We start from the raw sequence: 13417 nt of genomic DNA on the forward strand, positions 1-13417 counted from the left end.
AAAATTATTTTGAATAATTTTTCTTTATTTATAATCTTTTTTTAATATATAAAATTGATGACGGAGACATGAAAAAAAAAAAATCAAAAGCAAATCAATCCGATCGGCAGCTTTTTTTTTTACATACATACATATTTCACAAGATATTTTTTCGAAATTTTCAAAGCGATGTACTGGGACATCATGAAATGCTAGGAGTTCGTATTACCTCAGGTCCTCATGTTGCACACAAATGTATTTCAGTGAGAGAGAGATAGTATTAGCATACTGCGCTTATTGAAAGCTTTCACCGTTTATTGCGCATCAATTGCACATGGAAAATTAAATGTTTATCTCTCTCTTTCTCATCGGGTTTGACGGGAAAGTGAAAGAGATACTAATTAAGTTTTTCTTCCTCTACTCACACTATGTTTAAACGCAATGGAAGGCATCATCTTTAGGTAATTGAACTTTAGAAAGACAATAATTTATAGTAAACTAAAAGCAAAACTAAAATAACAAAAAAAAACTATGATTGTAATGAAATCTTATATCATCGATAGCTATCTCTCCCCGGGTGCAGTAGCAGGTGTCTAATTGTACCGCGAATGTTTTGGGTTCAAATGAATTATTTCCATTTCTCTGTTCTGGCAAAGCAATTCTGGCAGTCAAAACTTTAACTCGAAATAAATATCTCAAAGATGGAGAGCAAGGAACAGAGTGTCTTGACACTAGACTGGCTAAAACAAGAAGCTAAAATACCATATGGAAAATATCATAAATCTATGTGGAATTAGAATCTATAATGATTCAAAAGAACAAACCTCTCAAGGATCCTTGGATCTCAACCTTGTCCCAATATCCTTGAACGTGAAATGATACGAAAATGTTATTAGGACCCCATAAAAGAGTAGGAACACTTGTATATAACGACCCAGGCAGGAGACAGGTGACACAAATCGATAGAGATAACAAGGTCAAAGTTAAAGTCGGCAAATCAATACATACACATACGTCTCATCGTCTGACGTCAGCTAAAACTTACTAACTATTTATTGATTACTTTATATTTGTGGCGCGTAAAAATATTAGGATGTCATACGATCCAAGGAGGTCGTTTTGTGTATATGTATAAAATAAATTACAGCTAGCAATTAACCATATAATACAATCTACAGAAAAATAAGTAGATATTAAGGTGATTTTTAGTATACAGCTTTTATTTAAACCGTGCTTTAATAAATATGGCGTTAAAAATATTAATATTGGTATAGGGTCTGAAAAGACCAACGTTATTTATTACGGTACCGTAACGTTATTTAAAACGTTACAATTTAATATTACATAATTTGAATATTGTAGAGAAAGACTTTGATTTTCGCGATATTTACACATTTTAAAATACTCTTTAGCCGACCTTTGCAGTAATCCTTAAATTAATGAATTAGGGTGTTATAGTATTTCAGTAGCCCCGAGCTCTGTTTTCTCACGCTTCTCACACAGGAATAAAATAATATTGAATAACATATCTATTGATTAACATACATATTTATTTAAATTTATATTTCCATTTCTTCGCTCTGGTGTCGACGCAAAGTGCGGCTTCAAGTTCCGCCATTCAACACGTAGTGCCTCTAGAATTCAAGGGAAAGTAAAGAACGGCGTGTACAACTACAACTTAACACTAGGTTCCCTCTGCCTTTGCTCTTATTGCATTTATTATAATTGTTGGGTTTATCAAAATTCAAATTATTACCGTTTCCCTATTACAATGAATTCTAGCGCAACCGTGGGCCTGGTATACAACAGACAGCGTCTCTTAAAATAGGGGTGGACGTGCCTAGAGATATCGTCTAGTGGGAGCCTAAACTTTAACTTAGAACAGATATGCTCGTGTAAAGGTTTTTTTAGTAAATTTTCAGGGTATTTTTGCTAGTACTTACAAATTCTGGGGTACACAAGACTTCTGGAATAGGCACGAACCACCAGGCCTCCCCATTCCTAAGCCCCTGACCAATGACTACGAACATAGTGATCATCCTGCTACCACGTTTGAAAAAAAAAACATTGTGTGAAGGAAGAAAAACAAAAGAAATGTTTAAAGTATTTATTAATGACTAATAATGTTAATGAACAAAAATATATACTTTAAGTAATAAAGTTTTTACGTGATAATTATGCTACTACCCTAGTATTCTCATCACTAGCTATAAATGTGTAAATTTGTTATATTTGGATAGATATTTTTACTACTATTAAGCAAAAATATTAAAAAAAATTATAAATTCGTCTTTACTTCTCTTTATCTTTTAACTGATGTACAGAAAACCTGTATTTGCCCCTCTAATTTTCGTAGGCGCATATATTTTACTAGCTAACGCGCGCAGCTTCGCTTGCGTATTTAGGAGTGAATTCTAATAACCCATGAAACATGTGTTCAATGAAATAATCAAATTTTTTATAAAATAAAATTTTATAAAAATCGGTGGCGATTTAAAGATTTTTCCATACAAACTTTCAACCCCTTATTTGCACCCTTAGGGGGTGAATTCTAGAAAACCATGAAACACATGTTCAATTAAATATTTTTAAGACTCTAAATATCAAATTTTATAAAAATCGGTGCCGATTTAATTTTTTTTCCATACAAACTTTGAACCCCTATTTCACCCCTTTAGCGTTAAAATTTTTCAAAATCCCTTCTTAGTGGATGTCCAGATTGCGAAAGTAAACATCTGTCCAAATTTCACGTTTCTACCATCAGCGGTTACGGCTGTGCGCGCGTCTTACCTCAGTCAGTGAGGACAAGTCCTTTTATATATATAGATTAGAGTTTAGGGCCGAGAGGAGGTTGAAATCGTGTCAAAAGTCTAGCAATGGTAAAGTCATTTCTTATATTATTCCCAAGAAAATATAAAAAATGAGCTTTATAGTTTAACTAAAGTTAGATTTACCTATTAACTGTCAAAGTAACCACGTATTATTGAAAGTGCAGACTGTATCTACACTTTCAATATCTGTTTTGATATTTAATCAACGCTTTTAAAGACATTTATGCAGCAATTTCTATTTAGATGTCCTTTTTGATTCGCTTTTTTACATTTTTATAGATATTGAGTAGCAGTATCTATTTTACCAGATCTATATACTCACTCGTACTAGATTTTTTCCTAAATTGACTTAAATTCTTTCTTTTATTTTTTTTTATTGATTGTGGGAGAATCAAATCCTTAATTACTAGACGTTGAAGTACATAGTTTAACCAATAAAATCAAAATACATTAAATACAAATACAAAGTAATTTGTGTAAAAACATATAAATATATAAGTACTCGTATTTTGCTTAATTTTTATGTTTTGTGTATAATTGATCGAAGATTTTGTGATACAATGTAAGATTACATTTAGCTTATAAATTTATTATATATGTTATTAAATATTTTTTTATTAATTTATTAAATATCAATTTATAATAATCATATTCTCCTAATGCAAAGAACGGTGTTGAGTTTCGTCACTCAACACGCAAAGCCTTTAGAATTCGGCGAAATGTGGGGAACGGGGTGTATTAACACTAGGTTCTTTGTGCCTACCCTGTTGTGTGCGAGATACAGCGTGAAGCAGATTTTTTAATCCTCCTAATAAATGTTCATGTGGGAATGTAAATTGTAATACTGGAAAAGGTGTGAGGCATGCGCAATACGAATGCACTTTCAGTTTCAATAAGCGCATTGTTGAATACACCCTTCTCATCTATCCGAGTTCTACCTGGTGAGGTGAAGAACAAAGGGTGGGGTGTGGAGGCATTGATTGGAAATATAAAGTAACCTGTAACTATTTTATGTTCTCTTAGTAAACTCGATGCAAAACTATATGCACTTGTAATATATGTTGCATGCAGCGCGGGCTGCCTTTTTCGAACATGTTTTCTAATAGAAAAATGATGACATTACCGTAAGAAATTATTGTAACTATTTTTAATGCTTATCTAAGCACATTCATTAACAAAATTAGAAAAAGCTAGTTTTTTATGGATTTATAATAATTAATATATCTCGAAGCTTTAATCAAAGATCTTGCCGACTTCTCCTTCCCACTGACAGTGTTCATTGTTCGTTGTATGTCACGTCCAGTATTTCATTATTTTCGTTAAGTCAGAAATTAAACTTATATTATAAATTTATATTATATTGTGCAAACTAAAGCCTAAGTTTTAAAGTATCAATAATATTTTAAATTATTATTCAAGTCCTATGTAGATTTGTATTACTTCAAATTACTTTTTTGAGGCCGTCTTGGCACAGGGGCTTAAGAATGTGGGTTCGGTTCCCTCTCAAAGGAATGAAATATTTCTTCGATTCTGTTGATGAAGAAAAAATTATTTATAAAGACGATATTAAAAATATATAGTAAAAAAAAAACAAAAGAACACGTTTTTCTACATCAAGTGCTATAAGTGCTGTGGGATATACTCGTATTTATAAATAACATGAGCTCGAGTGATTTAATAAATCTGAAGAGTTGGTTCAATCTCAAGACCAGCTCGAAGATAACATAGATGTATAATTATGTTATCACCTAAAGCTACTGCCAAGTTTCAATTATGAAATCAATGAAAGACAAAAATGTGGACCAAAATGTAGACCATGTGGGTTTCTAAGATTTCATGGCATAGTTACAGCTAAAAAGGTGTTAAAAAATGTAAGAAGTTCGTCTTTTTTTAATATCCTATAAGTAGAGCACGTGACTTATAAGGCTGGAACTTTAAATGCAAATGCTGAATTTGCAATATTCGATTTCTAAGGGGTTGTTTTTGGGGTTGAAAGTTTGTATGAAACTTCGTTACTACAAATGCTAGGAGTCTCAGAGAGAGAGTTCACGCGGGTGAAACCGCGAGCGGGCCGCTAGTAATATATAAATAAATATGTATAACATAAGTCCTTGTATGTTTGCCCCATTCTTGTTGATTCGGATTTCACTCATTGGCTCCTCCTACTCTAGTAGTAATGACACGGGAACTGGGGAACCTAGTGTAAAAACAGTCCATTCTCATTAAGATACTTCAGTTCTCTGCTTTCCTCCGAATTTCAGAGGGATTGCATGTTGAGTGGCGGGGCCCAATGCCAGTTGAAGTCAAGAACATAATATTAATTTAAAATTTGTACGCCTCGTTCAATTCTTTTGTAGAGAGAGATGGACAAGTTTAACTTCTAGAACTTCCTGATAGCTTGGTACCCTAACCTAAATGTAGTTTTAACAGATCAATACGGTATACAACGTCATAAGTGTCGTCGTCATAGTCACTGAATTGTTATTGATTTTCACCATAAACTAAATTTACGTCATCACAATCTGCAAAAGTGCATACTGTGCCTTTGTAAGCGTAGCGTGTCCAAGTGTGAGTAGATAGGTGCATGTGATTTCCTCTGACGATTCCATGTTATCCTGGTAAGTTGCAAGAAGATGGTACCTTGAAGGTACAATAAGTTTAAGAAGAAGAAAGAACTGATTATAATTCATTCAAAATTTAAAATTTTATATTTTATTTAATCTGACTTAAGGACTGATTTAAAATTTTTAATGACGGGTTTTAAATTGATGAATGAATATTATTAGGTATAGAAAGTTGTATAAGAAAGAATATAATTTCAATTTTAATTTTACAATGCTATGTATGGTATGATTGCATCTCACAATATTTATGTAATTTAATATGAAAAATGTCAGAAAACATACCTCTGATGCTGAGGCTACTAATAATCATGAGGAGTACACAAAAGAGCATGTATGAAGAGGTTGATGACAGAGTACGAGGAGAACAAGGTCTGCAGAGAGCGTAGAGCTAAAAAGCATGAAGGTAAAAAAATACGTTGTTCAACATACAAGTATTAGATAAAAGATCTTAGCCTATATGACAGTAGGGGAAGCCAACGAGGAACGGTCATCAATATGACTGGGCTAATAGATAGACATACTCCTACCATATACAAAATTTTAAAGTACAAGTGTAAAGTGCACTTGTGCCTTGGTTATGAGATCCTAGTAACATTGTATCGTAAATTTCAGTCATGTCATGCGTCTGCTTCGCATAGAGAAAGAAGCGAAACGCGGGTGGTACCGCTTTTATGAGTGAAAATTCTGGCTGTATCATGAGATCAGTTCGACAGTAACATATTATATTTTATCTTGTACTTCATACAGCTGCCGAAATTCATGACACTACGCTACGATTCTTGGAAAATGGTGAAATTAGTTACCTTAGATACGAATGGAATGGGCTAAAACTCGATATGTTTACTACTAGGCAGTCCAGATTTCATTAGCCATCTTTCACTGTTTCTTCAGGTCCTCGTCATTTTATTTTTATTTATTTATTTATTGTTCCACCAACATTTGTTTACATCAATACATACAAAAAAGATATATAGTACATGGAACTAAGAGACTGAATGAAAGAAACACTTACAGGTAGATAGATACATCTTGCTATTACTTGCTTGCAGCGAAAATAACTCCTAAACGTAGACACAAAACAAGTAAAAAAGAAAATTAAAAAATGCTAAGATAACGTTTAAGATAATAAACATATTTTTAGCATGTTTGAATTTTGGTGTTCAACAATATTAATCGAATCTTGCTAGTTGAATCAGCATTAATGTCAAATAGGTCACTGTACTCATTAACCAACTTGCAAAGTCTAGAAACAGGAGAGTTTGTTCTTAAAATTATTGAGTAGCTGAGTCAAAACATATTAAATTTCATATATTAATTTTTAATATTTAATAGATGGTGTTAGTATATTTTATATATAGTTATTTTTTACATTATTGATGCAAATTATTTACTAATGCACTTTCTTTGCATATTTTTGCTGTGGTCTCTTCCGTACATTGAAGAATCTATCTGTGACTTTTTATGTTCTCCTAATGGTGTTATTGCAAGAAGATGTGCAAGATGCAATTTTCCAGTACGTTATTAAATGACTATTAAAGAAAGAGAATAGACAGATTCTGTTTGTAAATTATAATTATTAAATTAAATTAAACGTTTTTAATTTTATTTAATAAATTCATGAAAATATTTCAATCTTTTTTTAATTGATTAATGTTTATCACTTTAAGTTATATTTTAATACTAGCGACCCTCTTGCGGCTTTGCCCGCTTTTACTACTGGATTATTCATATAATGTATGTTTGTACAAAAAAAAATATGAAACCAAATATATCGCGCTGAAATAATACATTCAACTCCAATTATCCAATACGTGCAAACGCATCTAAATCTTCGTTGCTATAGAGACAGGCGGGTTTTTTTTTCGAGCTTGTGGTTAATGCTGAAGAAGGTATTCTGTCCCTGATGAAAAGCAAGCACTATGTGGCTGCCTGTGAGGAAAATTAAATAGAATGCATCGGCCGGGAATCGAACCCGGGCCACCCGCGTGGCCGGCGAGCATTTTACCACTGAACCACCGATGCTTGTAAGCCAGGCGGGCGCGGCGGACACATGGCGAGTGGCGAGCAGTTTCGCAGCAAGGATTTTTTGATATTGTAACAACTTCTAAAGTACTTATTAAAATGAAAAACAGTAAAAGACAGTTTTGGTCTACATTAAATGGCCAACGTAACTAATATACTTATTTATATGCTGAGAGTAAGGGATAAGTGAAACTTGAGTAACATACAGCTGATGTGTCAACGGCGGGATGTGTCAACAATTAAATGCGTTTTTCTGTAAAACTATTCGCAATTTCGAAATAGTGTAAAAAGAAAATTTTATCTTCGTTAAACATAGAAATTTAATAAAGTATTTTAAAGGATAAGGATTATGGAAAAATATACTCGACCTAATGGTGAAAACCGCATCAAAATCCGTTGGGGGGTTTAGAAGAAGAAGAGTTAGAAACAACAGACAGACACGAAAAGCGACTTTGTTTTATAAGATATAGGATATGCAAGCTATGTTTATTCTGTTTTATTATTATTAAACTAGATTTACAATTTTCTCCCGTTTTGATTTAAGCTTTCATCACATTTTTTATAAATAGTAAATTGTTTAATGTGTAAAAAATATTGAAAGTCTTTTGGAAATTTCCTGTCTTTGCCATAAGCCATGGCTATTAATATCAAGGGCAAAAAATACTTTTGTACTATATTTGAGTGATTATATGACCGAGTGTACTCCAAATATACTCGTATAGTAAGTAATAAAATGCACCCATACTGTAAATATATGATCCTAGTAGCTTTGTATCATATGTTTCAGTGGGTTTGGCTACAAAAGGAGGATGCGGCCAATGATGGAAAAGTTCATCAATATGAACAGTATAGATAGTATATACATACTCTGTTTGTTATAATGGAGGAATCTATACTAGTTTATATACAAAATGCACTTGTCCATCGATTATGCGTTCCTAGTATTCTCGTATCGTAACTTTCAGTCATGGCCCTCGGATCAAAACGCCACGTGTTCTTCTAAACACGTGGCTTTCTTTATTTGATAACAAAAGGAGGCCTTTCTTTTTTTTATAGGTGAAAATTGTATTGTCCGATTCGTTTTGAGGGTAATGGTATCTGAAGTAAAAATGTCGCTGTATTAATTTCCAGTGATAAAAAAAAGATTTTCTATAAAATAAACGGAAAATGGAGAATGACATTTATGTTGTTTATAATAAAAATCTCTTTAAAATGCTATTAAATTCATCATTTTATAATAAATTCTATCTAAATATAAATAAATATCCTTCCTATAATGTCGTTTATTACGATTACGTGTAAATCCTTATTGTACTTATTGTAGCCTATTTGATAAGCCTGAATGATCGATCAAATAGGCTAGAAAAATACAGTGCGTAGTAGTCGCACTGTATTTTTCTATATAACCGTTTTTAGTTCTAATGGCAGACAATTATATATACTCGTAATCTCTGATCCGATCATAATCTAAATATATTCAAGGAGTTAAAAATTGTAAAGTTAGTTGTACTGTTTCATATTCTTTTCTTCAGCAGCCTTCAGTAATAGACCAAATTTAATTTACATCACTGAAATACAGGAAAATATCCATTTGTTTGTCATGAACTGGTTTGGCTTGACTTGGCGAGGTATATAATACCCGCCCCCAAAAATTCTCGTAATATTATTATTACGACTGATTGGATGTACACAGTTAATGTTAAGGCTCGCTTTATGCTTTCCAAGTTAACCAAATGATAGCGCGATCTAAAAGCGTTCAACGCCATCTATGAAAAGCCTAATAAATTGTAGAGAGAGGAGAAGAAAATTGAAGCCTAATACTAGCTAGTAATGAAATATTGGTAACAAATTTATTTTTCTAATTTGGTACTTTTTTAAAAATATTTTTAAGGAATTAATTGTCTTATTTATAAATTAATCGTTCGGAAAAAAATATATAATCAATTATACGAAGAGTATAATAAATAACCTTAATAGCATTTTTAATTCAAATATTCGCGCTACGAGTTATCTCTACGAATTTAATAACCCGCGTAGCTATTTCGTAGCAGTTCGTAGAAGCAACATAATATCATGTAGCATTAACAAAAAATATAAATATAACCCGGCTTTTAACTTTCAACAAAACATATTGTTTAGGTAATGTTATTTAACGGCCTCTAAAGCTAATAATATGCTTCATGTATAGTAGTACTAGTACACTAAACATTATACTTTCCAGATTTGCTTTGATAAATAATTATAATAAAAAACTAGTTATTTCCGTTAAATGTACATAATAATTAAGACATTCATTATATACAGTAATTAATATTTGATTTATTACCTTATCTTATTATTACATCACAACTGAAAAATCCTCGGGGATCCTGCTTTTATTCGCGATTTCAAAATATTCAACGCCATCTATGAATCGAGTGAGTATTATATTTTAAATTGCTACTCATATAAAACGATATTAATATATAACACAAATCATAGGTATCTTATTTGTTTGATGTATGTTATAAGTGTGACTACTTAGTATTTATTTATGTTGTAATTTGGTAAATACTTTTTTTTAACTTAACAAAAATATTATCTCTTAAGTCTTAAAGTGTGTCCTAATTAAAGAAAAAATGTAATATATTTCATATATTATTATTATTATTTTCATGAAAATATATTGTTACAATAAATTGTGTCATTGCAATGAAGTAAAATTGTTGTAACGATATATATAAATTAATATTTTTATTATTTAAATAATAATAAATTACGCTACTAAATAAAATTACTAATATCTGTTTCTTATAATTTGAATAGTACAATGGCTACGGGCTATGTGCATATGTATATATATGTATTAACTTAAAGCGTAGCTGCTACGTAGCAATATAACGTTGCCGTAGCATAAGTCCAATAGGACTTTGTCTGTCACTCATTAGATTATTATCTAATGAGTGACAGAGAAAGAAAGTCTGTTTATCTGTGAGAAAAAAAACAGCTTCACACTGTATTCCGCACGAATCTGGAGGTATTGTGTGTTGAGTTGCAGAACTCAACATACAATACCTCTCGCTTTTGCCTCGACACCAGAAATAGAAATTTAAATAAAATTTTCATATCCTCTAGTGGGGATCTAACGCACAACCAGTCGGTTGTTCAGTTACTCTTTGTGCCCCTGTGCCACGACTGGCCTCACTTACTTTCTAGACTCACATTATGACTTTTTTATAAGCGTAGGTTTATTTTTTAAAATAGACCACTAAATATACTAAAGGTGTTACCTGGCCCTGTGGCGCAACGGATAACGCGTCTGACTACGGATCAGAAGATTCCAGGTTCGAATCCTGGCAGGGTCGATTTATTATATATCTTTTTTTCACTTTTCTTAAAAGTTTTTGAATATGCAATCATAACATTTTCAATATGTTACTTATGAGATATTAAGCTAAATAAATTTGAATATTATTTTCAAACTTTATAGAAAAGCTGTTAATAGAAGGTATATCTAAATATTGTTTGCCCAATGTTTTATATTAGACATTCACGAAATCATTTAATTCTATTGTTTTTTTTTAAATAAATATTCATTTATTATTAAAAAGCTTGGTGATCATAAAAAGTTGCTGAAAAAATCGTTTTACTATAACAACAAAAAGTCAAATATATTTTTAGATAATTAATTATATTATTATGAAGCTATGCCTTTGTTGAAATCTTCAAACTACTCAGAGTACTTACACTTCTGAACTTATAGATTTATTATATAACAATGACACTTAACAGGAATTATATTCCTGTTATATTTTATTAACAGGAATATAATTCCTGTTAAGAGTTTATTAACGCGATGGTTTAAGTTTGATCGCTACTCGGGAGAATGAATAATTATTTATAATTTTTTTTTAATTTCTTCCCTCTGGCACCAAGATAAAACTCCAGCGTTAAGTTCTACCACTCATCAAGCAATACGTCGAAAATCCCCCACCCCCTACTTTCCGTCGATTATGCCTCAAATGTAGCAGATTTAGTTAGCTAAAAGTTTGTTTCCATATATATACATATTAAGTTATTACAAATTGGTAATATTAAGTTATTAAAAGATCAAAAATAATTTCAAATTCTTTGTGTATTTCAATTTTACACATACTATCAGTATGGGTCGTCAGCTTCTTTTCAGTTTTAACTTGGACTTAATAATGATAGACATATAAGTTATAATCATCTTCAGTTTTATTCTTTCGTAAACAATACAAGTCTTTTTTTTCCTACGTATAAAATAACTTCTTTAAGTTATGTTTTCCGCATGCCTATTGTGTTATTCCGCATGCCTATTGTGTTATATTCAGTAAGAAAATGTACTCGTCCCAGTATTCATTTTTGCTGTGGTTACTTTCCCTCTCATTACTTACTTCCCTTCTGTATATCGTACAGCTTCCCCATACACGCGTCATGACGTCATCAAAGTCTAGACAGCCTTATTGATTGCGAATCACGAATGATTTTACAATTTTTCTCGGCATAGTAACGAAAAAAGCAATTCAAAATTTATATATAAGTGGGCAAGGCTTTCCGATGCTTGCTTGCAATCCTCATTCTATTTTGTTCCGGCCTTCTTCGAATCCATCTACCAGGACAGCATGAAGCAAAGAGAGGTTATAGTGACGCAACAATTACAAATGCATTTACCGATCCACATAGACACTTGCACACTGATGCAGCGTAAACTTAAACGAAATATATGATTTAGTGTTATCTCTTTTCATTCTACAGTTTTCACCATTTATTTTATTTTTATTTACACTCGTACATACACATAGGATTTCCTTTGATGTGCAAAACTGCAGTGTGTTAGTATGTTGTTTCTACAAATTACATGTTTTCTTTGTCTTAACAAGAAATAAAGGAGTTACTAAACTTAAATGAACTGGGAGTCAAGTACATTTGTTTTTTTTTATATGATGCATAATAATTATTATTTCAATCTATATTTATTATTAAATTGTAATTGCTGTGTCCACTACATGGCAGATGCATGACAATTGCAATTGCAATGTAACGGAACCCAAATCTGTTTATTTGTGCACTCGTATCTCACAAACGGCTTAGCCCATTTAAATGCAGTTTTCACTGTTTTATTTTGGAAAACTTCCTATATAAATAAAAAATACAGTTTTATTGAATTCGGGGAATCTTAAATTTTCAATGTATGAATACAGCGTTTTAAAATAATAATGTTATTAGGACACGAAAATAATTCAGATTAATAAATAAATCATTGTATAGCTTAAGCGGACGAAGCCACAAGCTGGTCGCTAGTAGTGTATAAAGTTAAAATACAGATGTGACACCTATTTAATGTGTATCTTAGCAATATATGATGATTAAATGGCAAATTAGTGGTAAATTATAAATAGCCATAAAAATTTTAAGTATTTTTCTAATTCAAAAATTAATAATATAATAATTATTATACATTTATTATCTCTGAAAATGTTAACAACAATTAGCAATTGCATTGATAGCTATTTGCTGACTTAATAAATATTACTGTATACAAATACTTGCAAGCCTATGTTTAGCATATTTATAATATTGAGCTCAACAAGAAGATTAAATTAAATAAAATCGTAATTAAAGAAAATAAAATAATTAAATAATTATTAAGGTTTAAAAATAAAATCTATTTACGTTCTTCTTATTTGAAAATTCAATAATATAAATGCATGCATATGAATAGCTTGAGAGCTACCCGTCCGGAACTCACCAGTTTTGGGCGCTCTCAAAGGCGGCACTCGGCAACTTCAGCCAGCCTTCGCTTCCGCCTTTACGCAAGGGGAATGACATCTTGGTCCATACGGCGAAAGAGAAAGCCGATCTCCTGGGCGCTCTCTTTGCTTCGAACTCGACTTTGGATGACCAAGGATCAACGCCACCGACCATCCCGCGGTGCCAGAGCTCAATGCCTGAGGTTAA

At 31.7% G+C, this 13417-nt stretch overlaps 1 protein-coding gene and 1 non-coding gene across 2 annotated transcripts in view; both read left to right on the forward strand.

The window, feature by feature from the left end:
* Positions 1 to 13417, forward strand: part of LOC146527234 (peptidoglycan-recognition protein SB2-like) — a 66203-nt gene that overhangs the window by 15016 nt on the left and 37770 nt on the right. The window lies entirely within an intron of this gene.
* Positions 10728 to 10800, forward strand: TRNAR-ACG (transfer RNA arginine (anticodon ACG)). Its single transcript has one exon. It is a non-coding gene; the product is annotated as a tRNA-Arg (tRNA).

Source organism: Heliconius melpomene, chromosome 21 (assembly GCF_056956725.1).
Source record: "Heliconius melpomene rosina isolate 202511_hmr_F chromosome 21, ASM5695672v1, whole genome shotgun sequence".
Classification (NCBI taxonomy): domain Eukaryota; kingdom Metazoa; phylum Arthropoda; class Insecta; order Lepidoptera; family Nymphalidae; genus Heliconius; species Heliconius melpomene.